Here is a 24348-nt window from a genome sequence, read left to right on the forward strand (position 1 = left end):
TGAGGGGAAGATTGGGGCTGAGGTCACATGCACATAGTTGAAAAGAGCTTCGGTAGGGAAGGTGTATATATGTTGGAGGTGGGGAAAAGTAACTGTCTAGGGCTGTCTGGCCAAACCAGGAAGCAGTTACAGGGAGCATTTATGTTTATTACCTTGAAGGGCCTTCCTGGGTTTTGCCTTCTGGATTGTTTTAAAAGGAAAGACTTTGTGGTACTTGACCATCTCCACCTTGGAATCTTTATAGAGAAAAAAGAAAACCCAATTTTCTCTGCACATTCCTAATGCCTGTGTTTCTATATGAGTATGCTTGTAGTCATGCTATCTTTTTTTAAAAATAAGACCACCTGTGTAGCCCCCTGGCAAAAGGAGGAAGAATATTTCATCCAACAATCTGTCTGGAGACAAGAACGCTTTCCAAGATATTGAATGGGTCTTCAATGAAACTGTATGGGATTAGAAGTCAGTTTCATGCAGATACACAATGATGACTCAGTTAGCTATTGAAAGCCATTGGCCATGGTTGGGCAGGTTAAACGAAGTAGATCAACAAGAACAGATCATTTAATGGTTAAAAACTTGAACCTAGGCCCCTAGAGAAAAACAAAAGAGGTTCCTTCATGATGTCTCCTGTCCTGGCTAATTAGTATACATGCTTTGAGCAGGCCATTTTAGTTTGGGAATAGCATATAGATGTTGGGAGCATAAGAAAAGGAATGACATCATCTCTGTCCATTTTGGCTTGATGATGCCCCATGGTGGGCAAGACTGGGGCTGGTTAGAATAAAAACTGGTCATCTTTGGGCAATTCCTAGATGCCAAGGTTTTTCCTTTCCACAGTAAGTTTTAAAGCCATGTATTAAAAACAGCTATGTAATTGGGAAGCTGACTGCACCTAATAAAAGGCTTAACAGAAGAGGCAGAGTCCTCTCTTTGGAGCCTGTTTCGTTAAATGTCAAGGGTAAGGAAATTCAAAACCAGTGAATGTTCCTGCTCTGCACTGAAAATGGATTTGGCTGGAGTCAGTCTCATGGCCTGCACGAACCATACTTTTGTTCTGCTTAATGTGGGTACAGACTTTAGCCGTAGTTAGTGCTGGATTGGGTAGTTCCTCATTGACAGAGATTGCTTAATATTCAGTTATGTTCTAGAGTTCGAACAACAAAAGAAAAGAAAACAGATCCAGTTTATCTTTTGGGTGGATATGAACTTCCCAGATGGAGCAGAGAAACCCCCTAAGGACAGGCTCCTGGGAAGAGCCCACCTCCCTGCCTAAGCACAGAGAAGAAGGTTTCCCAGCGCCTGATGGACCACTGCACTCCACTGGGCAGTGACTCTGGATATGCAAAGGTCAGAGTTTTCCAAAAGGTGTTAAAAGTCATTATTGTGTTACATTAGAATAATAATGTCTTTGGAATTATTTTAGATAGTTATTCTTTGGAGGGAAAGCTATTTTGCCCCATCCACTGGAGGTGGGAGAGGAGAATGTAAAACAGTGTGTGAACTCTACTGATGTGTTTACTTAAGGGCTGAGAGACAGGGAGAGACACCAGGGGTGTGCGTCTTTCATGGTAAAATCCCTGATAGTCTCAGTGTAAGAATGCCCAGGAAGCCAGTGGGGGACAGATGAGGTGACTCACTCTGGTGGTGACCTCCTGGTAGTTCAACTGAGAGTCCAGGTGAATCGGGTCAGTAGAGGTTACTTGTATGGTAGCTGGTCAGCCTCCACGTTGCTCAGCAGGAGAATTCCAGTGTTTTCAGGCACATGTTAGAGGACCCTGAGTTCCATAACCACTTTTCTCTCTTCCTGCCATCTGTTACAGAAAAACTCCACTGGGATGAGCACCCTCACTTCCAGTAGGTCTTATTTACATTTATCCATAGCTGCTGTATAGACAAGAAATTTGGTGAAAAACTTGAAATTCCATTACCATGTTGGTTTTCAAAATTTGTGTTAGGGCTTTTTGCTTTTAAAACAAGGACGCAAAATATAGAAGAAACAGAAAGCTATATATACAAGGTTAATGAAAACCCCTCATTCCTACAGCATTTAAATCCTGAACAGAGAAAATAGCAAGCTGTAGTAATCACTTCCTGCAAAGAAAACTGTAATTATGGGGCCAGTTAGTCTTCCTAAGGGGCAGCCTTGGAGTAGCAGGGACACCATTTTGAATATTTGAGAAAAGAGTGGGGTTCTCTGTGGAAGGGACATGATCACATGCTGCTGGGATTGGACATGATCGCATGCTTCTGGGATTGCATGCCCCCGGCCTCAGTTGTCTATGGGGATAGCCCGGTTCCCTCTCCTGTGTGGAGCTGGGAAACACCCAAATCCAGTAGTCACTGCTGACTGTCTTGCCAGCAGGGGACCAACTTATGTTCCTGGGAGAAGCTGGGGGATGGTGGGTCTGCTTTCACATTAGTTTCCAGTCCCAGCTGCCTACTTAATATTAAGGGACATAAGATGTCTTGGAGTAGTAAGTAGCTTAAGGATGTGGGCCAGGATGGAGTCTTCTGTACAGAGTGAAAGAGTAAGGGAAGGAAAACCATGAATAAGCTGCAGAAAGGAGTGGCCAGATCACCTGCCTGGAGGATGAACCTCCCTTGTGACTCCATGGTTGTGCAAGAGTTGTGCAATGTTTGGTCAGGGTGGAGAGGCCTTGGCAAAGGCATTTGCACTTTTAACAGATGCCTGTACCCTGTAGGTAAACGGGAAACGTGGGGAAAACATGTTGGTAAACATGGGGAAAACAGGTGTAAAGAGTTCGTCACAGGGGCACCTGGGTGGCTTTGTCGGTTAAGCATCCTACTTCATCTCAGGTCATGATCTCAGGTTTGCGGGTTCGAGCCCCGCATCCGGATCCGGCTCTGTGCTGGCAGCTCAGAGCCTGGAGACTGCTTCAAATTCTGTGTTTCCTTCTCTCTACTCCTCCCTCTCCCTCTCTCTCTCTCTCAAAAACAAATAAACATTAAAAAAACTTTTTTAGAGTTCTGCACAGCATTCTAGGAGGAAGAAATTTATTGCCTTATCTAGTCTAGCATATTTTATTTGTATTTTCTGGGAATTTTACCCATAAACATCCACTTTAGGGAAGGCACTGAATGGAGACCCTGGAAGATTAAAGGAGAAGAAAACACCTTTGTTCCTGCCCATGAGAGCTGCAATCTAGTGGGGGCTGGGTAGGGGGAGACAGGCATGCAGGTGGTCATAGTCAAGGCAGGAGATAGTAAATGCCATGATGGGGAATTGGCGAGAGATGATTCTAGGGGTTCTGGAGAGGAGAAATGGGATAGAGTGGTGGTAACCATGTATGCCCTGGAACCACATAGCCTGTGCTCAAGTCCCGGATCTGCTGTTTATTAGTGGAAGCATCTTGGATAAGTTGCTTAAGCACTCCCTACTCCTGTTTCTTCATCTGCAAAATGGGGGTCATTCTAGTAGAGTCTATGTCAGAGGGTGTGTCCTAATGGCTCGTAACGTTGGTCTTAGCTCCAAGACGTGAAAATGGGTTGTGCTGCCTGAGTCAGTGAATGATGACCTCCAGCCTCAGTTTCCTCATGTGTCCATCAGAGGGACCTGATCCGACTAGATACATGCTAACATCGTGTGTACTCTAAAATGCTGTTGTTCTGTGATTGAGTGTACATTCAGTGCCAGTGGTGTGCTGGTCCCAGTACTGTGCTGAGCACGGTGGGAGAGAGAAAAAATAGAATATATGGCCCCAGCCCTCAAGGAGCTATAATCTAAGAGGAGAGAGGACATTAATATTCAGGAGAAAATTAGAGAGTGAGAGAATATTAGAAATTTAAATCTTGGTGGTAGGGGTGGTAAGACAATAGGAATAGAGAATATCAAGGGGACCAGAGCAGTCAGGAGATTTGTAGCAGCCATAAATCCAACACAAAGACTGTAGACGGCACCTCAGACCAGTTGATCAAATCCCAGGATTCTTCAGCTTGGAACACTGTATTCATATTTAAAGTAGAACTGTAGCAAGACCAGGGTTACACATCAGGATGGAGAGGGACAAAGTCTAGAAAACTCACTGGTTTTCCAGATCTTCTTAGACAATCATTCCGGTAGAACATAGCAGCTGGCACAAAGTAGGCATAAAACAATCATGTGTTGCACGACTTGTGGGAAAAAAGCCCAGCGCTGTGCCCTCCCGAGGCTTCGAACGGCCCCGGGCATCCTGGTGGTGTTCTCAGCCCCTCCTCTAGAGGGCAGCGCTCAGAGGCAGCTCTGCAGAGCCCTCCAGCCCCAGCTTTGTCAGAGCTCGGTTTTACCTCATGCCTACTGAACCATCCTTATCAGAGATGAGTCCACCTGCTCCCTGAGGCTTCCCCACCTCTGCCCAGCAGTGTTGGAACTTAGGTTTTGAGGAAACTTGGCAATAGCCTCCAATTTCTCCTGCAGCCTGACTATCCCATAGTTCCTCAAGGTAGATATGCAGACTGGGCCTTGAGTGCCCCTGACCTACAAAGGCGACAAGAGACTTAACAATATTTGGCAAAGACTGCCGTGTGACAAAAGAGTGGTGCAGACAAAAGAGAGGTCACCCCAGCCAGGGAATGTGGGGGAATGTCCTTGGAGGGGTGAGCTGGGGGCTTGAGGAACAAGTAGAGGCCAAGTCAGCAGATAAGATGGGTAGAGGCATCAAGTATTTGTATCCCCCCTACTCGCACTCCCATACTTCCTCCTCACTAACCAAACATGGGAGGTGGCAGGGCCAGTTAGATCTGGCGCTTTATCCTGGGGGATGGATATGAAGTGGATATGACAGATGAGTTTCAAGAATGAACTCCCTGGCCTCCCTCGGTCACTGAGAACTTCTGCTCCCCAAGCCGTCAGTGATGGCCTGGCTCAATAGGCCAGTTGTGACACCCTGGCTTCAGATGCACAGACCACAAACCCTCGCACACAGCTTTCTGCTGAATTCCTTTCACGGTAAAGAACCCAGAAATCTTGGTAATCCCTGTCAGTTCACTTTATTTATATAGCACCCTCTGTGAAGGCACAAGCTTGTATTACATTTGCCATCAGAGCACCCGTTGACACAAGCAGCCACAAAGATAGGGAGGACAGGTGCGGTCACACAGGTTCAGAAGAGTGAAAGGTACAGTGAGCTGGCCTTATGACCCTTCAGAGAAAATCAGAGATAAAAAATGTTCAGAACTTGAGCCTGCCCTCCAGGCCAGTATTCTAAGCACCTTTCTTCTCTCCCAAATTTTACCCTTGGCTCATCCCCCACCCCCTCCCTTCCTTTCATAAAAAAAGTTATTTTTTCCCAAATAAGCAAGATGGAATCAAACTTTGCAACCCCAAATATGTGAAATAAACATTATTCCTAATAAGCCTCTGGGAAAGTGCTCACCTTTGAACTTGGCCAAGGATTATGGAGGAAAGAAAACGTCTTAAGAACTTGATAGAGTGTTAGAGCTTCCTGGATTTTTTAAGTCAAGTTATATATTACATTTCCTTAATAAGGGCAGTTCCAGAAATCCTTCCTGGGTGATTAGACCCTGTCCTAAAGTGGAGACCTCTGGCTGGGGATGCTGGTTTGGGCATCATCATCTGGGTGCTAGGCAACATCAGGACAGGAGGTACCGTTTCTAGAATGCTCCTTCTTTCCTGGGACTCAGCCTCTACTCTGGATCCTTACAAGGCAGGAGAGGAGCATGGAGGTTATTCTGCAGAACAGGAAGATACTCAAGGGAAGCTGGCAGCTAAAAGCAATAGGAGTCAGGAGCCCTCCCTCTATATAGCAAGTTTTTTTTCCCTGGAGACTTGCTTGTTCATTGGCCTGTGCTCATCCCTATTTCTATCTCTAAGAAAATTTTAAGAATAGTAAGATTTTTCATTAAAAAAAAAAAAAACTTTCCCTAAAGCTAAAAGCACCACTGGCTATCTGGATAGCCTCTGCCTGCTTCTTAATGGGATAGTATACATTTTAATTTCCCCAGCCATCCCTTCACAGCCAGGAAGTTCACTTATAGGCATCAAGATGAATCATTCACAGTGACTTAAATCCAACTAAGAATGTGTAACTGCTGACCATATTTTGATTGAGGTCCCGGAACATATGTGCTTCCCTGCTTGTTGTAACATGTAGAAAAAACAGGAATATTTTCATCGTTTCCCTTTTCTTAAAACTTTTCCTCCAGTGTTTCACCTTAATGCTTTTGATCACGCAAGAGTCAAACAAGCTCAGTGCTCACCACTCCTTTGATGTGAGCTGTACTGAACACTCCCAGTCCACAGAAATCTGGGGTGAAATCCTAATTTATGGAATCCAGAAGTGCAGATGACCATTTCTTTTTTTTTTTTAATTTTTTTAATATTATTTATTTTTGAGAGAGAGTGTGTGCGCATGTGAGTTGGGGAGGGCCAGAGAGAGAGGGAGATACAATCCAAAGCAGGCTCCAGGCTCTGAGCTGTCAGCGCAGAGTCGGATGCTGGGCTCGAACCCACGAACCACGAGATCATGACCTGAGCCAAAGTCGGATGCTTTAACTGACTGAGCCACCCAGGCGCCTGAACAGATGACTGTTTCTGTGCAGTTACTGCCTCACGGCAGAGGGTACTTCTTTCTTCCCTCAATTCCTTGCACACAAAGCTAGGCACACGAAGATGTTTAGTGTGCCACCCTGAATTGAAACTGTCCCCTGCACAGACTGTCTGCTATCCAACACCTGTGTAGCATGGCTTATCTTTTAAAATAAGCCATCCTGCAAAGAGCAGTTTCCCTGGTGGCCTTGAGGTTTGTCGGAGGTTCTCTAGAACTGGCAACTCAGCGGTGACCTCAGAAGTCTTGGCTCTGGCAAGGCAAAGTCTTTGCACTAAAACAGGCTCAGCGCCCATGGAGATAATCACCTCTTGTAATATCCACACAATCATCTCATTGTCAAAACACGAGGAATGCAAAAATAGAAGAAATGCCACAACAGGGTTGCCCCATGTTCCAGCGGACCCAGGATTCTGCCTCTGGCCGAGGGCACCTTGGGACACCTTGGGAGGGACGGTCCCAAACATTGTTCTGGAAGCCAGCCCCGATTGGTAAGGCCTGTGCTCCTAAAAACCTGAGCCAAGCACCTCCTTATTAGACCTCCCCAGGCCTGTTGTGCTACATCTTCTCGAGACCCCTTTACCACTTCTTTGTCCTGGCCAACTCCTGTTTATCCGCACAGTCTCACTGAGAGAGCCCTCCGTGAGGCTCCCCTTCTCCCTGCCTTGGGTCATGGCACCTTCTGTGCTCCCAAGAGCACTCTCTGCTGACTTCTGCAGCAGCACCTTCAGCACCGCCCAGCCCACGGTGTGCCACAGACATGGATCGAGGCTACATGTACATGTGTTACTCCGCACAAAAGCTCAAGGAGGCCAGCACTTTTAGAGTAACTGTTTTGTAGGACACTGAGGTTTAGAAAAACCTGAGGGACTCTTGCTGGGTCACAGAGGGGGTGTCTGAGCCCCAAATTCCAGGCGGTCCACCTGGCCGTGGTTTGTTTATTTGTCTCCCTCACTAGACTGTCAGCTGGTTGAGGGCAGAGCCCTGTCTTTCCTTCTGTATCCCCAGTGCCTGGCACAGGGCGGACACTCAGTAAATGTTCAGTTAATGAAAGCTAAAAGCTCGCCAAACATAAACGCCAGATGGGACTTAAATTCCAGAGAGCCACACTTCTATCAAAAATGCTAAACTGCAAAGGAGTACTTGCCCTTTTAGCCAAGTAAATAGTGGCTTTGTAGACACCTCTGGCTGCTTTAGAACTTTCTTCCAGGTGCTACAGAGTTGTGGGGTGTGGCCCACCGCAGCGGGTATAGGACAGATGGGTTTGTCCCAGTCTGTAAGTCAATCAGAAGTCACTCAAAGCTGCATCTGGCATTTTAGAAAATAATTAGGAGAAACAAGTAAGCAGTAGGACAGAAAAGAACATTTCTTAGTTGATTCCGGAGGAATGGGCCTTTTCCTTCCACACGCTGGCGGCCTGGTTGGGACTATTCCAGGCAAAGCTGAGAGCCACTCTAAAGAGCCACTGGGGGTTACACAACCACCCTCCGATCAGGTCTCCCCATACTAGGGCTAATCTTCTAAATCATTTAATCGAACACTGTCCGGCCTCTGAGGCCTCAGGGACTCTGGGGCTGTTTCTTCTCTGGGCTTAAAGTCTTTCTATGCTGCTGACTCATATGTTAATTATCACTTTCCACAAAGTAGAATTAACAGTGCTGCTGCACTCGCCTGCCCAGATGTCATACAATCATTTTTATCTGCCGAGTTGGGACTGAGCGTGCAGGATGGCTGAGGCAAAACCAATGGGCCCTTCTTGAACATTCGGGGTAATGGGCATCAGAAACATAGAAACCATCCTTGGCTCTGTAGCCATGATGGAAGAGGCTTCTGGGGTGCTCCGCTCCACCCAGGAAACAGAGGGTTAACTGCCCAGTCTTTTGCCCAAAATTGTGGCCAAAGAGTTTCAGTTTGCTGTCACCTGTCAGCATTAATGGACGGAACTGGTGTTTCACAGAAAAAAATAGCAACTTGTTTTCTTTTTGACTGCTGGGCTGGATAATGAAGTAAAAATGACATTATCTCTAATAAAAGTGATCTGCAGAAATCACTGATAAAATATCAGTAGCAGAGATTTGCCATTAGCAGGTTAGCCAGATAAGGGGAGCAGCTGGGTTCTATTAACCCCCTCCTGGTCTGGTGTGTGTGTTGAGGGGGTGGGATTGAGGTTTGGGGACTAGATTTTTAAACACTGACATTTGGGCTAATGGAGGATGTTTATTCCAAAGTGTGGGTCCTTCTTGAACCCTTCTTGCTGACCTCCAGGGTATTCATTGGGTTTTAAATTTGTTTGGTTTTTGTCTCTTAGGATTTTTGTCTTTAGAAGCTTTTTGGGGGCAGGGGGATGGCTTGGCCCATTTTCTCAAGTTACATCACTAAAGGGGTGGAACCCTGGCCAACCCCTGGCATCTTCGTTGTTTAAAATCTGATTCCAAGAAGGGCATCCATACATGTGACGTGAAAGCTTTGGGTGATGGGTGGTGTTGGGCAGCAAATTGTGCTGTTGTGCCAAGGAACTGGGATCTGAGACAGAAACCTCCCCGGTCTCATCTGGTGCGGGGGGGGCACCTCTGTCCAGGCTTGCGCATTGTCAGTGAAAGCTGAGTGGCATTTGGCTCACTGAACACCCCCTGTGATGAGGACAGCAGGCACAGCCAGCACCTTCAGTATGAAGACAGGGTATGGAGACCTGTTTCCTGGGACAGTGAGGAGTCATCGGATGTTAGGTAACCTAGTGAGGAAGACAGTCACCATCGTTCCTCTTTATTAACCCCCTTTCTACTCAGAAAGCACCAAAGCATTAGAAATCTGCAGTCCTGATCCTATAGCTGGGGGGGGGGGGGGGTGGGTCTGGGGTGGTCTTGGCTGCTTTGGCCTTCACTCCAACTTGCCATCTGAAAGAGATGAAACTCTTATTTTGAGGGTAAGGTATAGTGCCAGGCTGTGTGTACATAAGAACTTGGACATTTGCCTCTGCCATCAGAGAAGGCCCATAAGATAAGGAATAATAAGGTGATGCTACCTTACAGGTAAGTATTGATCAGTTCTCCATGTGTTCAGGACAGGGGTGGGGGATCAGGGTGGGCTGGGTAGAGTGATCAGAAAAATCTCCATGGAAGAGGTGGTTCTGAAAGTACAGGGTTTGGAATATAGGAGAGTAAAGATCACATTTCAGGTGGAAAAAAATAACTGGGTGACAGGGGTGCTCAGTGATGGGGGGGGCAGTATGGAACGTGGTCTGGCTGGAGCAGGTAGGGTGCTGCTGGCTTCCAGGAATAAAGACGAGAAGGCAAGGTCGTGGCTAGGTGACCTCAAGGGACGTCTAGAGCTTGGGCTTCATCAGGAGGGCAGTAGGGAGCCACTCTCATTTTTAAACAGGGCAGTGACATGCTGAAATGGTGTGGGGGCAAGGGGAGTGGACTGGAGAGCTGTTCCTTCCCCTGAGGTCTGATTGGAATTGTATTCTTCTCAATCAGGAAGCAAGGGGAAACAGCCAGAAGATGGGGGCTGATGTCTTTGAAAATAAACAAAGCACCACTGGAGCCAGAAGAGCCGCGCACCCTCAGTGAAGTTTGTTTTTCGTCCCATGGGTAGCGGTTATGAGTTACTGTTTAGCAAGCATGCCTTGCTGAGGTCTCTGTGGGCTGAGCCAAGGCTCCAGTCCGTGGTGGCCCACAATTTGCTGCCATATTTAGAGCTCCTAATAAAGGGACTCATTTCCCCTGGCATTACTTCCAGGAGGGGTTCTCATACTTGCTGTCCAGCGTGGCAAAAGCACATCCAGCAGAAGAGGGATCCAGGTTGGGTTCTGCCCTGCCCACCACCTGGCACCTCAGACACTACCAGTCAGTGGGGTAGGCAGGTATCTGATCATCAGACTTTATTTCCCTGTCGTTTTGTTGTTGAAAGCCCTCCTCTGTGCTTGGCACCTTGTGGATACTCAGTGGTGTTTGTGGAATGAATGCATCTCCCCACTCTGACTTCTCCAGCCTGGTACCTGCTCCAGCCTGTCTCCTGACTCCCAGCCACCCCGCCCCCAAATTTCTTCAGCAGTATCTTTGTCCTTGTCATCCCTCCTGCCCACCGATTGCCTCCCTGTACCCCCTGCTCCAGCAGCCCTCTTCCAGAAGCCAGCTTTCCCTGTATTGTTCAGCCTTGCAGACTTTTTCCTGGTGCCTGGCATCACAGTGGCTGATTGCCAGGCCAGCCCTTCAGGACTTGACCCTGCACTTCTCTGCAAACTCCCTGAGGCCGGGAGTGGTCATTCTAGGCTTCATTCTACTGCTCCCATTCTGAGCACATGAAGAGGGGTTCATAAATACTTGCTGAGTGAGTGGAGAGGAAAGGCTGTTGCCGGGGAGAAAACCCCATTTCCCAAATTGCTCAATATTATCATCTGAGAGCATGATAGTAACTTGGGGGAAGACTTTGGCATTTCCCGTGGCGTTTGATGACTTCTCTACAAAGGAATGGAATGTAGCTTCTATAATGTGCATGAACATCTCCCTTCTCATTGTAGTATGGCAGGCAGAATTGGAAGAAAGCAAGGACTAGCATTTGGCCATGAATCAGATCCCACAGCTCTGGACATGCAACTGTGTAACAGTCTGAAAATAGGATTGAAGCCCAGGACAGAAAGGGTCCCCGAGGTTTTCTTTGGGTTCCTTTCTCTCTCCTTTTCTTTTTCCTTAATCTTTGATTGCATTCTTCTTCTTCTTTTTTTTTTTTTTTTTTTGTATTAAAAAAAATTTTTTTAATGTTTATCTTAGAGAGAGAGAGAGCGCGCGAGCGAGTGTGAGTGGGGGAGGGGCAGAAAGAGAAGGAGACACAGAATCTGAAGCAGGCGCCAGGCTCTGAGCTGTCAGCACAGAGCCCGACACAGGGCTCAAATCCACGAACCGTGAGATCATGACCTGAGCCGAAGTCGGACGTTTAACTGACTGAGCCACCCAGGTTCCCCATGTTCTTCTTTTTTTAAATAGGGAGGAGAGAAGGCGTTATGGGATGGGGGGAGAAAGTAAGAGATTCTGTCTGTGCGCCACCCCCCCCCCCCCCCGCCTTCTATTTCTGTTTTGAAATACTTTAAATACCAGGCACCAGAATTTCTGGCGTCAAATTGGGATTAGTAAGGCAGATCCTGGGATATTTCACTATTAGCATATGATCAAGCGTCAGTCCCGATTCAAAGACTAAACAAATGTTATTTTCTTTGAAATTAAAGTGTCTGAAATAGGAGAGAACAGACCTTTAAAATCATATTCTTTTCAAGAAGAGCATTCTTTCTGACAACTGTCTACTCCAGTTATAGCTTTTTAAATTTTTTCACCCAGAATGCCTGACGACACTGCCAGGGGAATTTTTGCCCCCTCCTTCCTGCCTATGCCCAGCGCTGGCCCCAGAGGCGGCCCAGTTCTGTTTTCTCATGACACGGTGATTATTTTTGGCACTGCACATATTTTCTCTAATGTTATTACTCACCCCCTCCCCTCGGTTGCCTTTTTGAGGAGCAGTGGTTTGGGCAACTCCATGTACATCGGGGGTTAATTTGGTTCAGCGTGGTGAAGAGGGGGAGCGGGAGAGAGGAGGAGTTCTACTTTTGCACCCACTCTGCAGCACCCAGCCCTGCTTCCCTGCTCATGAAAGAGCTTGCTTTCACTAGGCTCTGTGCTCACCATTCATCCTTTGTGCCGAAGAGCTGAGGGGATATCTAGAGGTGAGGCTGGGGGCTGCGCCTTGGGGCTGGCATCTTAATGGCTTGACTTGGCTGACGTTAGAACAGCCCCATTCAGAGTGAGTTCACTCCCTGTGCAGTTGGCTCGCTCAGCCTCCGTCCATAGATGTTCTCTTGTTCAAGCTGCATGAGGAAATGGAGGTTTCCAAGTGGGAAGCAGCCTTCCCGGTGCTTTAACTCTTCACTGAAGGGAAGAGGAGCTGCGGAGCACTACACAAAATCTAAGCTGGCCCAGCTGCAGCTCCTGGGAGAGGCAAGGCCCCGGGGCTGGGGCTGGAGGCCAAGGCTGCTGTGATCACTTTTGCTTTCGGCCCTGAGAGGGAAAGGAGAAGAGTAAAGGGCATGCTTGAATTGTCCTTAGAGTCAATTAGCAAATATTTACCCAGTGTGTCTGCCCTGGGCCAAGGTCCCGTGAAGGATGCACAGAAGTAAATGTTGTGTCTGCGCCCCTTCTCCGTGCAAAAGCACCAAGGTACTTACAGTCCAGCTCTAGCAGCAGGGCTCTGGCTTAGAAAAGCCAGCAAGACAGGGAGGCCTCTCATGAGAGCTAGTGAGTAATGTAGGCAGGAAGCGCCTTGGAGAAGGGAGTGAGGGTGGCCGGGAAGCGTCTGCGGGAGGTTGGGCTTGGACTGGCCCCTAGGGAAGGAGTTTTAAGAAATAAAAGAGGATGAGATGATGGAGGGAGGGGGTACTCAAAGGAGAGCGGGGACATCCAAGTGGAGCCCAGTGAAATATCCTGTAAGAAAATATAAAAAGAGAGGGAGCTTCTTCCTGGCAGAAGAGAGATCTGACTTGTTAGACTTTGGGTGGCTTTGGATAAGGATGACATCAAGGGTAACATTGACTCTGTCAACATCGACATCTCCGTTGTGTCCCTGGGTGTGGTCAGTGGAATCAGCATCGTCTGGAAGGTTGCTAGAAATGCAGACTCACAGGCCCCAGCCCAGACCTACTGAGTCAGAAACTGTAACAAGATCCTGGGGTGACTTGTGTGCGCAATCAAGTTTGAGAAGTGCTAGTGCGTGGGACCCCACAGGCAGCTGTCAGCAGTACTAGTTCAGACCCCAGATTTCATTCAAGGAGTTGGAAACGTGTGCGCCGCCCCCCCCCCACACACACACACACGCACACACACACACACACGTCTTTGAATCTCTCTGTCTGTGGCTCTTCCTGGATGGAAACCTTTTATTCTGATTGAGAACTGGATTAGAATTCTTACAAAAGACCTAGAACGGTGAGAGACTTGAGGAATTCACAGAACAGAAATCATTCAAGTGCTTTTTATCCAGTGTCTCCAATTTGTACCACTTTGTACTATTTATGCTTTAGAGGACACCAGAAGAACAGGTGATGGGTCCTTTCCCTGGGGAATATGTGGTCTAGAGGGAGAGACAAAGACTACAGAAGTGATATAAGAAGAGAATAAATACCAGGGCTGGATCATGCAGTGCGGAATCTCTGATGCGGGATGTGCAGAAGTCTGCAGAGGTGAGGCCTTCCCGGAGAACATGGGCTGCGGGAGGTCCCGAGAGATGGGTGTCACTTAGGCAGGCCAGGTGGATGAAGGGCATGTGTATCAGGTGGGATGTGGGACAGGGAAGGCCAGGAGCTGGTCTGTAGAGGCTGGGGTCACTGACGGTAAGCTGTTCCCGACTCCCTCCAGAGAAAGTGCATGCTTCATGCGTGGGAATCCGTTCACATCTCATCTCAGGCACTTTTTCCTTTGTCTTTCTGCTGTGTCATTTCTTCAGTTTTCTTAGCTGCATGCAGCGGTATAGGATCAGGATGGCTGCACATGCAGAATGGCTTGAGCCAAACCACCAGATCATGCGGTTGGAAGCCCGTGGGACCCAGAGGAAGAAGGGCTACTGGCAGATAGAAGCTTTAGAGAAAGACCCTTGAGTGCGGACAGATAGTCTCAAGCCTAGGGAAGTCGCCCTGAGGAAAATAGTGTGGGGACCAGACGTATTGTGGTGATCACTTTGCAGTGTGTGCAGATAGTGAATCATTCTGTTGTGTACTTGAAACAAATGTAACTTAGGTCAATTAGACATCAATAAAAGTTTTTTAATAGGAAAAAATTAGAATGAAACACTTTACCTGTGGTGTCTGCAAAGTCTGCTAGCAAAGTAAGGACTTTTTTTTTTTTTTTTTTTTTTTTTAACACAGACATCTCCAAGCAGAGAAAATGTATCCCACTGGGCCTGGCTTAAAAGGGGCTGACCTAGGGCAAGAGGGTGGCCAGGGTGTCTCTTTTGGGGATATCCCTTCCCAGATCCAGAATTCATCTAATAAAGTATCCTTAGAGGGAAGGCTTCACCCCCAATACACCCAGCTCAGCTAACCCATTTGAACCTGCAAGAGGGATCTGCTTATGAGAATTTCCCAGAAGGTGGCAATGCAATGAAGAGAAATAGGATTTATGATTAAATGACAGGTTTGAAGGGCGCCTGGGTGGCTCAGTCGGTTAAGCATCCAACTTCAGCTCAGGTCATGATCTCATGGCTTGTGAGTTCAAGCCCCACGTCAGACTCTGTGCTGACAGCTCAGAGCCTGGAGCCTGCTTCGGATTCTGTGTCTCCTCCTCTCTCTGCCCCTCCCCCACTTGTGCTCTGTCTCTCAAAAATAAGTAAACTTTACAAAAAAAATTTTTTTAATGACAGGTTTGAGTGCTGGCTCCATCACTGGGTGATACTGGGCATGTCACTTAACATCCTTGCAACCTATTTCTTTCTGTGTAAAATGGGGATGATACCATACCTCCCTGATAGGATTGTTTCAGCAGTATGATGAGAGACCTTTACAACAGCAAGTATCTCATGCTGTAGCACCAGCAGCCACAGTATCTCAGCTCACTGAGGTTGATTAGTTCCTCGGCTAGAGTCTGCACAGTGTAGGGTCAGGCAGTAGCAGGCATCAGAGACCAGAGAGCACCATGGAGAGCCAGGCTGATGCCCCTCGCAGCTACTCGCTTTCCTCCCCTTCTCATGGGTACAGATGCCACGGAGCCTTCTCTGTCCACACATTGGTTGTGGTGAGATCAGAGTAGATGGAAAGACACTTATACAATGGGGAAGGAGGTCCTCCTGACCAACAAGAGTGGCTGCCTTTACAGAACTGGGATCTCCAATTCCAACTCAGTTGGCCATCTCTCTTCAGTTGTGTTAACATGGATATGGCAAGAGAGAGAAAGGAGGCCTATGAGACTGGGCAGGGAAAGTGGCCAAGAGGGTGTGCGCTTCCTACCTTCCTGCCCCTGATACCTCCCTCTGCGGCACCTGTCCCGAGACCCTGCCTTCAATAGCAGCCGTAGTGGCCCTGGAAATGCTAATGTTGTCCAGTCCTCAACTTGCACAGGGGAGTCACTGCGAGGCAGCTGTGGGGAGCTGAGAGCCAGCTGATACGTGTCCTCATTTATCATAAAAAATAAATTAGAAAGCAACACCTAATGCACAGTCACCTTAGTGGTGTTTATAACACCTAGAAATTAGAAACCATAACTCAACAATAGCATAGTGCATTGTGACATACCCACACAATATATGACTGACTGTTATGAGTATCTTTAAAGAATTCTTTAAAATGTGATAAACCATTAAGAAGCCATAAATCCAATAAAATCTCAATTCGTTTTGTTTATACCTTTCTGTACTTTTAAAGTTGCCTACACTAAATGTGTATTACCCTTATCTTCACCAAAGCATTTTTTAAAAAGGAAATGATTTAAGATAAGCTAGGTTATAGAATGGCAATGAATAACGAAGGTCTGTTGCAGTTGTGTGACATGTCTAGTGCTGGTTGGCAGGGGGCTCTCTGTTCATGTGTCCTTGGAAAACCCAGAGCTCAGGGCTCCTGTTCCAGCTCCGCACATTGATACTCCCCTTCTGAACTTCAAGTTGCCTCATCTCTCAAATGGGGATAATGGTACCTGCTCTTTCTATCCTACTGGGTGAGATTTACAGACTAGCTCATAAAGCGCTTTACAAACTGTAGTGATTGGTACAAAGTGGTGTTGCTCATAATATGTCGAATAAGGAAAACCCCGCTAAGGCTTGGGCTCGGAGAAGCTAGGCACGGCAACAGTTCACCACTGGTACTCCTCTGCCTGCCTGGCTTTTCCCAGCTGGGCTGGGGACTGCACACGTCCTCAGATTATATAAGGCGCTGGGTCATCTGGAGCCCCACATGGGCTATACCTATGGGGCTGCTTGGTAATTGGGTCTGCTGCTCTTCTCCCAGGCTGCCTGGAGCCCAGAAGCCCACGAGATAAGCATCTCCAGCGGGCCCTAAGCAGAATTGACCATTAGAGGGCCATGTTGGGTGGGCCCCAGACATTACTGTCAGCTCTGAATGCAGTCCAGGCCCGCTCTCCAGGGACACAGACCATCAACGTGGGTCAGGGAGTCAGGGGCTCGGCCCCAGTGGAGGGGAGGTTGGGAGGCTGAGGTATGAGACACTCTCCAGGATTCGTCCTTCAGGGAAGAGATGAGTGGGAGCATCCACTCCTGTTTTAGCCACTCTAGCCCTCACCTCTTCTTGGTATTCCCTGTTTTAGGACTTTCGATACACAAATCTATAGTATTAGTCTTCTCTCCCAGTGAGGCTTGGTTTCTTTTCGGGCAGAGCCCATGCCTCTCACCAGAGGTGTGCATAGTGAAGCTATATTAATGTGGTTCCCCGCCCCCCGCCTCCCCTTGTGGAGGTCTGTCTGATATGCCCAGTTCCTCCTGAGTTTGCAAGTTTAATTTCTTCTATTTTGACTGATTAACATTGATGCCTTTACTCCCCTCTGTTATAGATTCATATACTAATTTCTGCTCCCTTTGGACAAACATCCGAATACACCAGAAAATTGGCCGTGAGAATACCACCCTCTTCTGCACATTTTTGCCACTCCTTTAGAATTGTCTGTAGAGCTAAAGACTATTCTTTTGAGTAACTTCAGTTGTGGCAAGGCCTTATCTCTGAGGGCACATTTCATTCTTTCAAACAACCAACATCCATCCACAGCCAAATCTGGTGATTAAAGGAGGCGGGCAAACAGGATGATATTGTTTAGGGTTTAAAATGAAATGTTCTGTGAAGTGTTACAACTGCTTTTCTTTTGTGGCTCTGAAATTCATTCTAAAAGGCCACCCCAAATACTTAGAGCAGTGGTTAATTTCAGAAATAGACATGGGTTTCAGGCCTCTGAAGACATGTGATCGCAGGTGTAGAAGCTTGTGGTTTAGTGAGCCCTCCGGGTGATTCTGCTGGAGGCCAAAGTTGAGAATCACTGCTCTGCAAAAACCAGTACCAGTATCGCCCCATAGTTTAACCAAGGATCAGATGAGATTGTCCATGAAATGCACCTTGCCCCAGTGCGCAATAAATATCAATTTCCTTTTCCTTCCACAAAAACCAAAACCAAAACCTTTTTATTTTAAGCTGACTGCTTTGCAACAGTGGTTCCCAGGCCTGGGCACACATGAGAATCACACGGGAAGCTTTAAAATCCCTGATACCCCGACTCCACACCATTAAATCAGTCTATTAAGTCAGACTCTGGGGGAGGGGACCCAGGCATCAGTCTTTAAGGCTCCTCTGGTGACTCAAGTGAGCAGCCAAGATTGAGAAGTACTTGCTTTGGCTCTGCTCTGATTTCATCCATGCAGCTGTCGACCCCTGGGTGTGGGGTTCGTCCTGATCTCTGGGACCTGAAGCTGTTGTTCTTTGTCCCTTTCAGGCGGCCCTTGTGCAGCGGCCACACAGCCTTACGGAAGGGTCACGAGAGCCCTCCCAAAGGCTTTTGACCTTCGTCTGTTCACAACCTCCTGCAGTTTGGCACAGCTTAGAATTTTGCTGCCAACGGGGCACGTAGTGGCTCAGTTGGTTGAGTGTCCAACTCTTGATTTAGGCTCAGATGGTGATCCTGGCGTTGTGGGACTGAGCCCTGCATCACGCTCCATGCTCAGCGTGGAGCCTGCTTGGGATTCTCTCTCTCCCTCTCTCTCTCTCTCTCTCTCTCTCTCTCTCTCTCCCTCTCCCCCCCCCCCTTCCCCTCCTCTCAAAAATAAACATTTTTAAAACAAAGAATTTCACCACCAACCAATAGACTGATGCAAGCTGGCTTAATTAACTTCAGTCTCTCTCTCTCTACCTGCTGAAATCCATCCTGCTTATAGGGTAACAGGCATAGTGTTTTGGTCCCCTGGTGGCCCACAGACATTAGGCACGGAGTCCTGAAGGTCAGAAGAAGATAGCTAATTAAGCAACCAGCCTTACTGGTGCCATGTGGGGACATCTTGGGGGCCCCACACCAGGCTGTATTCAGCTGGAAGTCAGCAACCAGGATCGTCTTGACCAAGAGCTGGTAATGGTTCTATTATTGACTTAAGCCAAGCTTGGACCAATGACCCAGAAGTTGAGACATTTTGGAGAGCAAAGCTCTGGACACAGAGGTCTTTCCTGGCTGAGTTGTGGCATATACCCACTGAAGCTTTACATCAGTTTTGTTTTCTTTTCTGACTAGCTTCCTGGTCCTTACATGGTTGCTTCCCTTGATCAGGATCAAATGTTTCAGAATGTGAGTTTCCACCTTGGGGAGAGTAAGTATAAACTTGTAGGTATTAACATGTCAAAAAAAAAAAAAAATGATAGAAACGTGTTCCTCCCCTGCAGCGTGGAGAGAAACGTATCTGCAGGCTGCATCCCACAGCCTCCAGCGGGTCCCCTCCAGCAGTCCCCCTCCACAATCCACCCCATAGTGATGGAGGCTGCATCCCACAAAGGGCCACCACACTGACTCCTGCCTTCTTCTCACACCCAATAGGAACACGGATAGTGCCCTTAATCCTCCTTCTGAGGTTTCAGGTCTTTTTCCCAAATGAGTGGGTACTCACTTAAGGACAGAGAATCTTTATGTCACTGTGTCCTTTTCAAATTTTAACCCACCTCTTTTCCCTGCAGTGTCTGGACATCCACTTTGTGGGAAAGTATCTAACACAGCATGTCAAAGCTGTGCAATAAACAGCAGTTTCCCCACTGCCAGTGGGGAAATCTTTGATCTTGGACCCAGAAGAACTCCCTTGGAGACAATGTCTTTTATCAAGTTACTTAATCTCTCTAAATCTCTGCTTCTTCATCTATTAAGTGGGGATAATAGTTCCTATCCCTCAGGGTTGTTGGAGAATCAAATGAGATAGCACATATATGGGTGGGGGAGGGGCAGAAGCAGTTTCTGACCCTCAAGCCATGTAAGGATGGTATTATGTATCCTTCTAGGATCTGCTGAAGTCCTGCCTCCCTGAGTAGTTTTCTGTGACCCTGCTCATCCTAGCTGGTTCCTTATCTTAACCGCTTATACTGTTTACTGCCTGTGGTTCACGGAGGTGTTTCAAGCTGTTGGCTCCTAACGAGACTGCATGTGGACTGCATGCTCCATGCAAACAAGGAATGAGCACCTTACCCACTCTGCAGTTTCACGAGGTCCAGCGTGGAGTTCAGTAAATGCTTCTGGGCCTGCAGGAGGACAGAGTTAACCAGGCCCATGTTTATGTTGTGCGTTCTGGATACCAAATACTCTGCAGGACCACCCTGTGGTTGCAGGAGGGCCACCAAGAAAGACAGGAGTGGGCACTTCATAGAAAGAACAATTTGGAGTAAGAAATAAATTTGAGTCTTTTCGGATGATTTGGAAAACTTATTTAACTATCTTATGATGAGAAAGCAGAGAATTCTAACATGCCATGTCTAGAATTGTCATTAAAAACGAACAAAAAAAAAATGCTGGTCTATATTGCAGGTAATTCTAGTACCTATCTAGGGAGAGAAAACAAAATGCCAAGTATTTTAGTACATGAAGCCTCCTTGCCCTAAGAAGGTTCAGCAACAGGGGCGCCTGGGTGGCTCAGTCGGTTAAGCGGCCGACTTCGGCTCAGGTCATGATCTCACGGTCCGTGAGTTCGAGCCCCGAGTCGGGCTCTGTGCTGACAGCTCAGAGCCTGGAGCCTGTTTCGGATTCTGTGTCTCCCTCTCTTTGACCCTCCCCCGTTCATGCTCTGTCTCTCTCTGTCTCAAAAATAAATAAACGTTAAAAAAAAAATTTAAAAAAAAAAAAAAAAAAAGAAGGTTCAGCAACATAACGTGAACTGGTCAAGAGCAGCTTGACCCCCAGTTATGCCTCCAGCCCTGGGACAGTGTGGATTTGGTGATGAAGAGCAGCTGTTATGGCCAAACTCTGTGACTGACACTCAGATTAGCCTGATGTCATGATGGTTTTTGTTTGTGGAGAAGCTTTCTAGCGCTTCCAACCCTTGTACACTCACCTTTGATCCTGACAAATAAATAAGACATGAGACCTCTTCCATTTTTCAGATGAGGCTATCAAGGCACCGAGAATGTATTTCTTCATCTGTATCAGATAGTCTTGTGGCCAGTATATTAAAACACCAGTTGGGGCACCTGGGTGGCTCAGTCAGTTAAGCGTCCAACTTCGGCTCAGGTCATGATCTCGCAGTTTGTGAGTTCAAGCCCCGTGTTGGGCTCTGTGCTGACAGCTCAGAGTCTGGAGCCTGCTTTGAATTCTGTGTCTCTGTCTCTCTCTGCGCACCCCCCACCCCCCGCCCATCTCTGTCTCTCAAAAATAAATAAACATTTACAAAAATTAAAAATAAAACAAATACAGACAAACAAAAACACCAGCCCTCCTAACTTCCAGCCCCTTTTTCCATTTGCTGAGAGGCTCAACCTGTGGCAAATTGAAGTAGGCTGTGGATGTGTCTATTAGGGAGGTCTTACCTTCACACTTATCATTAATTATGCTTCTTCTTCAGTGTTGCTAATTAAATGAGAGCAGCGTTACACATTTTTGTTCTTGTAAGAGTCAGCATTAAACAGATATCCCTGGGCTGTGTCAAGGTTAACTAGATAATCTAATTAAAGTTATACTAGCCCCAGAGTGCAACTGTAAAAACAAGGTAGCTAACATGTAGCTCATGACTTAAAAGAGGCTGCCTGAGATTCTCCGTCTTTCTTTTTCTAAATGTTAAGATGTTGCGGTTTCTTTATTTCTTGCTAGAGCCACTATCTCCTGCCATTAAGCAGTGGACAGAGTATTGGCCTAGGAAGAGATGGGTTCTAGCCCTAGTTCCGCCACTGATTAGCTCGATTGTCCTAGGTAAGTAACTTAGCCTGGTCGGGCCTCAGTTTCCAGATCTGTGAAATGGGGGCAAGAGTTATGCCTGTCTTGCCCATCTCACATGCAGGTTGTAAAGACAGAATTAGACACAGAGCGTCAGCGTGTCTTAGGACTTCTAAGTGTCTGCTCAACTGACTTCATGCTTTCCAAGGGCTTAAGCAGGCATTTACTTTGTGACCATGGGCAAGTTATACATCATGTCAGAGCCTTTGTTTCGACATGTATAAACTGTGCCCACAGTACCTACCATATTGTCATTAGAATTATAATAAGGTCATATATGTAAGGTCCTTGGTGCAGTTTTGAGGCACAAAAGGGGGTGTGAATAAACATTTTCATGGTTGAGGGAACATGGTAGGACCCAAGTCATGAATGCCATTGCCAGACAGAGCATCGACTCCAGCCTTTTTTTTTTTTTTTTTTTTTTTTTTTCCTTACCTCTGGCTCTTCCTCTCTGCCTTGTCTATCGCACTCTAAGAAAGGGGCAGTAGCAAAGGGAAGCTTTGTGCATGCAGATGTTGGCATGAATGTCACAGCCAGTGCTGGCCATCTGTTCTGCCCAGGATTGCTTCTCTAGAAGCCTTAATACTGATCATGTGCTGATGATGCTTTTGTTGGGGAGCCACGGGTTGGTGCTAGAGAGTGGAATCCATCATCTTGAAGACACTAGCGCTCCCTTGCCTGCTCTCATGACAGACAGGTGTGATGTGTCCAGTTTTAGCGTCCTGTCCCCTCCCAATCTCCTTCCCTATGTTGAAATGTTGGCAAGCCTTGAACAACTGCTTTTGCTCCACAGTCAGAGGTCAGGACTAAAATATAAGTGGAAGGGACTCATACACAGTCTGCTGTTAAAACTCTTATACAGAGCAAGCTGGTCCTGAGGTTCTGAGAGGGTGCAGGTGGTAGGGTATGGAGTGAGGACTCAGAGAATGGATGCAGGGGGAGCGAAGGAAACAGGAGTTTGGTAAAGGAACAGAATAGGGAGAGGGGACAGGAAATAACTATCTAACCCATTTCACACTTTTTCTGAAGCTTCTCCCTGCCTATCAACAGCTGTTGGACATTCTTCCCGTAGTCTGAGTATGTGATGCTTAATCCATCCAGGGAGCTGGATTCTCTGTTTTTTAAAAATGAAGCATCTTATAAAGCCAAACAGTGCCTCCGCCCCAAATCTGGAGGGGTTGGAGAGACACGTCAACATTCTGTGAATCCCCAGATACCAATCTTATGTCCAGATAATAGTCTGCAAAACCAAACAGAAGGAGAAGCCGTGGCTGGCTCTGCAAGTCTCAGATGGGAGGACAGAGGGAGCAAGGTGGAGCTGGTCGGATGAGGCCTTGGGAACTATTAACTACATTGGGCAGTTTATTTAAAAATGAAAGAATTTTGGGGGGCCCCTGGGTGGCTCAGTCGATCAAGCATCTGACTTCGGCTAGGGCATGATCCCTCAGTTGGTGAGTTCGAGCCCCGCCTGGGGCTCGCTGCTGTCAGTGTGGAGCCCGCTTTGGATTCTTTGTATCCATCCCTCTGCCCCTGCCCTGCTGGCGCACTCTCACAAAAACAAACATTAAAATATATATATATACACATATATATACATATACATATACGTATATATATATATATATATACGTATATGTATATGTATATGTATATATATAGAAGAAGTTTTTTAAAAACTTGTTTACTAAACGAGCAGTACAGATTATTTATAGAAACGTAAGAAAATACAGATAAGTACTAAAAAATAATAATCCCTCCACTAACTTCACTGATGGATAAAAGCCTGGCACAAAGCCACTTCTGCACTTAACCTGCCCAAGGACTGCAGGTGAATTACTTCACCTCTCTGGATGTGTTTCCTCATCTATAAATTAAACACAACAGCAGTATTTTTTTTAAGGACAATTGTGAGAATTCAAGAAGCTAATGTAGGAGTGCTTAAAACCGCTCCTGGAATATAGTAAGCACTATATATGTTACAACTATAAGAATAATATTTATTTTGGGGGGTGCCTGGGTGGCTCAGTCGGTTAAGCGTCCAATTTCAGCTCAGGTCATGATCACACAGTTTGGAGTTTGAGCCCCACATTAGGCTCTGGGCTGATAGCTTAGAGCCTGGAGCCTGCTTTGGATTCTGTGTCTCCCTGTCTCTCCGCCCCTCCCCTGGTTACATTCTGTCTCTCTCTTTCTCTCTCTCAAAAATAAACATTAAAAGTTTTTTTTACAAAAAGAATAATAGTTATTTTTGTTATATTTCTAGATTTTTTTCCTATGTAATGTATAAGAAGTATTATGTATAATACCTCCCTTTCTATGAAAATAGGTTGAACTGTACTCTTGTGTAACATTTTTACTCTCAGGATCTTTTTTTTTCAGATTTGTTATTAATATAAGCTAACATTGATTGCTTATAGTTGTGACAAACCTGTTGTAAAGGTTTCACATACATTATCATATCCAATCCTCACAGTAACTTGGTGGGATAAGTTCTATTAGTCCCATTTTGCAGATGAGAAAAAGGACTCTGAGCAGTTTAAATAATTTAAGTGTACAGAGCTGGCACATGGAGAAATTAGAATTTCAACCCAGGCAGGCTGGCTTTTGAACTTGCCCACATTAGGACCTAACATAGGCTTTGTAAGATACAGGATTTCTTTAGGATTTCCTGAAAGAGGCAGGTTTGACTGTGTGTCATCTTTCCTTCTGTCCTGCAAAGAAGAGGAAAGTGAGCGTGAGACAGGCTGCTAACCTAATGCTGGCAGGATGAGAGAGGAGGAGTGTTTGTGCACACTCCTTTTTAACCCTTGCCAGGCATGCACTTTGGGACACCAGCCTGACAGATGTCTGGCCGACTGTTTCTTCTTGGGCTC

The 24348-nt window shown here is 46.7% G+C and overlaps 1 protein-coding gene across 1 annotated transcript in view; it reads left to right on the forward strand.

Moving 5' to 3' along the window:
• Nucleotides 1–24348, forward strand: part of EPAS1 (endothelial PAS domain protein 1) — an 84057-nt gene that overhangs the window by 23094 nt on the left and 36615 nt on the right. The window lies entirely within an intron of this gene.

Source organism: Panthera leo, chromosome A3 (genome assembly GCF_018350215.1).
Source record: "Panthera leo isolate Ple1 chromosome A3, P.leo_Ple1_pat1.1, whole genome shotgun sequence".
Classification (NCBI taxonomy): Eukaryota; Metazoa; Chordata; class Mammalia; order Carnivora; family Felidae; genus Panthera; species Panthera leo.